At 40.0% G+C, this 5,632-nt stretch overlaps 1 non-coding gene across 1 annotated transcript; it reads left to right on the forward strand.

Moving 5' to 3' along the window:
- The first annotated feature begins 1,746 nt into the window (after positions 1–1,746).
- On the forward strand, positions 1,747–1,850 carry LOC120087473 (small nucleolar RNA R71). Its single transcript, XR_005484613.2, has one exon. It is a non-coding gene; the product is annotated as a small nucleolar RNA R71 (small nucleolar RNA).
- The last annotated feature ends 3,782 nt before the right edge of the window (positions 1,851–5,632 follow it).

Here is a 5,632-nt window from a genome sequence, read left to right on the forward strand (position 1 = left end):
AGTTTTGGGTTTTGGTTTTGCGATGGTTTTGGGTTTTTGGTGGGTTTTAGAGGAAGGGTTTGTGGTGGTTTTGATGGGTTTCGACCGAGATGGTCGCTAGGAAGTAGAATAAGGCCCGCCGTGTGAAGACTTGGTTGGAACGGGTGTTTTTGAAGTTCGGCGAGGGTTTGGAGGAGATGACATTGAAGCAGACGAAGATAAGAATGAGCTTACTGGCGACATGCCTTTGTAGCTCATCGATTGGTTTTGGCTGCTGGATGCTGAAGACATTGCTGTCGAAGGATGATCGAAGTAACAGGCTTGACCGAGCAGCGATGAAGGATTCAGGTGCTTGGTTTTTTTTTTCGAAGAATGATTTAAAGACGATGGAAGAAGAGAGACAATCGAAGGGTTGAACGTTTTATAGGTCTGGGGAGAGAGAGTGGTGATGTCAGGCGGCGCCTGACATCCGCATTTATTAAGAAGACGAAAGGACGTGTCTAGGGCTTCCAAACAATCGAGTGCTTTGTGTTTTTGAGACGCGTCCCTTCGATTTGGGTCATGCGTTGGCTTAAGTCCAACACGTCAGTTTTATTCCCAACCTAAGCTTCTTCCGATTGTACACAACTTTTTTTTCTTTTTTTTTATTTAAAACAAAATTAAATAAGATTTTTAAACAAGAAAGCAATAACATTCATTAATCAACTCAAAACGTAACGTAGACAAGAAAACAACGAGTAAACACAAACGCAGTGATAAACTACATAATGCAAAAGAAATGAAGATAAAAGAAGCGTCCCTGGAATATGTGTCAATGTGAACGCAGGGGTGCTTCGACGTAAGGCTCAGTTTACTTCGCTTAATACGAGGGATGACTTTTTTCGTTCTACACAATCTTCAAAGTAGGGTTTCACTCCTTGCTCATTTACCTTGAACGTACTTGTGCCATCCTCCCGCATCAGCTCTACTGCTCCTTTGGTATTCCCTGGGGTTTTCGTGCTGCTGGGCAAGACTCCAGGCTGTCGATTCTTCAACTCACTTGCAATCTGCCCCGCTTGTATCTCCAAAGTTCTAATGGAAGACGCCTGACTTTTTAGCAATGCGTCGTTCTGGGCGATATACTTCTTTAAGAGGTTTTCAAGCGAAGATGTTGAACTCGACGCATGACCTTCTCTATTAAAGGGTTGCTAGTGTGGCTGCTACATTGGCTGGAATCCAGGCGGCGGTCCTTGCCTCTACTGCTGGTTCACCCTTGGGTGGTGTGGCTCCTGTTGATTTCTTGCCCAAGAAAAATTTGGATGGTTTCTCCATCCGGGATTATATGTGTTTGAGAATGGGTTATTTTTAATGAAGCATACCGATTGTGCATTTTGTGGGCAATTGGAGTAGGAATGGGGATCTCCACAGCCCACACAGTTAACCATGGGCTGTATGAATGTTTCTACCTGATTTACCTTTTGCAAGTTTGATGCGTTCCCTAGTGACATATTCTGCAAAAGGTTTTTCATAGTAGCCACTTGTGCAGAGAGCGTGGCTATTGTGTTAGAGTCAATAGAATTCACATTCTGAGATCGCCTCTTCTTTTCTGCTCTTGCGTCGTAAATGTCATCCACTCATTCCATATTATGCTTGGCAATGCGGTCCAATATTTCTTTAGCTTCAGTATAAGATTTATCCATGATACCACCAGCTGCAACTGCATCGGCTGCCATTTGAGATGCTTTGTTTAATCCGCCATAGAAAGTCTCCATCTGGATGGTTAACGGTAATCCATGATTGGGGCAATTCTTGACTAATCCTTTGAAACACTCCCATGCGACGCTCAGGGTTTCAACTTCTTCCTACACGAAGTTCATGATCTCTCTCCGCCTTCTTGTGTTGGTGATGGGTGGAAAGTATTTCTGCATGAATTTCTCCACCAACTTTTCCCAGGTTGTGATCTCACCAGGCTCTAAAGAACTTACCCATTGCTTTGTCGTCATGCAGAGAATATAGGAATAAAGATAGCCTGATAGCTTCTGGGGTGATTCCAGGAATCACAAATGAGTTGCACGTCTCCAGGAAACGTTTCATGTGGGCGTGAGGGTCTTCTCCTTGAGCACCCCAAATTTTCCAGTTGTTTGGAGCATTTGTAACATCACAGTTTTCATCTCAAATCTTGTCCCATCTGGCGTTGGATATATGATCCTGGGTGAGAAATCATACAACCCAAGAGACGCATACTCCCTCATGGGACGCGTACTACTGTTTACTATTATGATAGGATTTTGCACAGCGTGGGCTACCTATTGAGCTAAGTTTTAATTTTCTTCTTCGTCCGCCATTTATTATTGCTTGGTTTGTTGTCTGGACAGTTGTTGCCTTAACCTACGATGACGATTAGATCGATTTCTTCGTCGGAAAGTTCTTTCAACTTCGGGGTCATATACAAGTTCAGGAGTGCTCTCCCTGCTCATAAACGTTTACAAGCTTCGGCTTAGCTCGTAATACTTCCTCAGCTGAAATGTTCCTACAAAAGATACAAGCAAAATTTCTAGTTAGTTTTGTTGTTGAATCCCCGGCAATGATGCCAAAAACTTGTTCGTTGATTTCTTATTCGAGCTTAGGAGTGTATTGTATAAAATAATTGAAAAAATAAGTATAAGTATGAATGATGCGTTGATGATGCGTTGATGCGTTGATGTGTTCGTAACGCGTTGATGCATTAGAGATGTGCAAAAGGATGCATGACACTCCTCTATTGACGTACAAGTTTTCTTGAATCAGATCCAAGTATAAATCCAACTCAGGTTCCTGGTAAGTCTAGGGTCAAATTCAGGGATTCAGATTAAAGATAACGCAGACCTTGCATTGTAACTATTGTAGGGATATCCTAACTGTATGGAGAAATGAGTTATTTACGCTAAGTTGTTGTGCGTGTTCAAGAAGATACAAAAGGGTCAAGTAGAGAATGATGGGTCGTGTCAAAATGGAGTTTGATGCAAATGATATACGTCGATCTAAATTGGATTTACACGAACAAGAATATGATGCGAATGAGATGACTTGTTTATCTTCATTTATGCGTTAGACTCTATTCGACACTTCTCAATGCGAATATCATACAATACCTATCTCTACGACGTATGCGTCAAACACAGGATGCAATAAAACACCAATGAGTCTATCTCTAGATGTACTAGGCATTCTAACTTGATGCTGTCTTATTTATTCTCTCGAATAGTTTAAGCTAAAGATTCTTTTACCAATTGATTTAGTTGGCGTAAGCATTCGAAATGGAATTTTGCATGAAGTATAGATGCATCCAACATAAACAAGAAATAAACAATGGCAAAGTATGATAGATCAAATATGTGGATTTATAAAGAAAATGGTTGTCTTTACAAAACCAATACTTAATCAAATGAAAAGATGAAAGCGATGAGTAAGATGGAATGGAAGAAGTTAGATCACAGAGTACAATCTCTAGTTCTCTTTGGCTCAATTCTAGTCGTGTACAACCACTTGTGGAAGAATTGGAAGAAATGTCTCTCTCGAGCTCGGCTTCCTTCGCTCCTTGATCGGCGATGGTCGTGGTTCTCGTCCCTCTTATTCTTCTCGGCACCACAACATAATTCTAAAGATCTAAAACTAAGACTAAGCTAAAACTGAGAGTTGAGAACTTGGAACTTCTCTAACTTTGAACAACTGGTGGGATTTCTTCTATTTATAGGCGTCGGTCTTCTCCAACTTGATGATGGGCAGCATTAAATTCCATACCCTGGTCAGCCGCCTGACACTCAGATGCTTTTCAGACGCTGCCCGCTATAGGTGCCTATGCTTGCAAGTGGTGATTTGATACAAACAGCCTGAATCAATGAATCTTCCTTGCGTTGAATCCCTTTGACGCATGCCCTATGTGTTAGATTTGCATGCGACACTTTTCTTAATCATGCGTTAGCCTTTTGTTGAGATCCTACAATATCATGCATTAGTGTCGTAGTGTTTTAGAAATAAATATTCTTTTCCATGAGTTTGATAGTGTTTGAGTAATTCCATGCGTTTTCTCTAAAAATGATGAGATTTTATCATTAAAGACCCTAATTGTTCCAACTTTTAAGCTACAATAACTTGTATTTCTACAAGTTATCAACCACAAATCAATTGTTCTTTAGAGGTTCAGTGGGACCGAAGGAACAAGAAGTGTTCTCGGGGGTAAAACGGTATTTTGACCTAGCCAAGACCACGAACAACCTGTGAAAGATTGACTTACTCATTATGGTTATATCAGATGGACAAAAATATTTCAACAGTGAGGGGAGTGCAACTACGGGACTTTAGTGGAATGACCCGTTAGTTAACAAATGTTGATTAATTAGGTTAAAGAGTTTTACCGGTTAATCTTGGATTTTTGGAGCCCATGATCTATAAGTCCATTAGGTCCCTCTGCTAGCTCATATGGATTAAACTTAGAACACTATGTTGGATTAATTCGAATTGTTCGAATTAGAAAAAGAGATTAAAACCAACAAGTATATGCGATATTGCTATCAGTTTTTTGTATGGCGCGTTATATTCAAATATGATTTGAATTTTGAAAATATGAATGCGGATTCATGTTCAGGAGGTCAAAATTATTAAGGAGGGTCAAAACTGTAAAAAGTCAAAGAGTTGATTTTTTTGCCAGGGAAAGTCCAAGTTTGACTTTGACCAAATGGAAAAAGACCCTTTTGCCCTTGACTAGAGTTAATGGAATTATCCTGTTGGATAATTCCACTAACTTAAGTAGACTATGTGTAAACATTATAGAATGACACATAGCCCACTTTGGTTTAGTGCTTTGTGAAATATTGATTTTTGGTGAGTTTTTACATGCATTAAATGCATGTAATTGTTTTATAAAAGGAAGTTTTATAAAACAAATTTCTTTTTTTTAGAAAGCCGAATTTTCTATAATTTTTTGTTTCCAAATTCTCACCAAAAACTCCCTTTTTCTCACATTAACCTTGAACCTCCCTTCCCTTTCTTTTCTTTTCATTCCTTCATTCACCGGGTCCCACAACCCGATTCTGAGTCCAGAGAATAACAAGGAAACTCTAGTGGTGGTCCGGTAGAGTTTGGGTTGAGTTTCAGCGAGAAAAAGCTTTTTTTGGGAGCTACAAAGTTTGTACATTATCCCTTTTAGTTTACTGTTTTTTCTTTTTTCTTTTTACTTTTGCATACTAATTTCCTTTTAATTAGAAGCAATTAGAGTGTAATTAGTTCCTTATTCCACTGCGTATATCTCGTGTTCCTTCATAATATTGGGTTAGTCAAGATTTTCAATGCTGATCGACGTAAGCATCACATCGTCTAACACGACCCAATACTCAATGATCGCGTAATCGATCTGCGAAACGATGCGATCAACCCTTGATCGCTTACCCGATCGTCTACACAATGCAATCATCAGCGATCGCGTATCCCATCGGCTACACGATGCGATCAACACTTGATCGCATACCCCATCGTTTAACCGACGCGATCAACAACGATCGCGTACTCCATCGTCTGCACGATGTGATCAACCCTTGATCGTTGATAACGGGCAGAAATGCATGTTATCATAATGCTAAGTTCTTAAATAATGTTGGATTGTGCTGATGAAATATGTTAAATTGCGTCCATTACGCCT

Source organism: Benincasa hispida, chromosome 9 (assembly GCF_027475165.1).
Source record: "Benincasa hispida cultivar pf3 chromosome 9, pf3_genome.v1.1, whole genome shotgun sequence".
Lineage (NCBI taxonomy): Eukaryota > Viridiplantae > Streptophyta > Magnoliopsida > Cucurbitales > Cucurbitaceae > Benincasa > Benincasa hispida.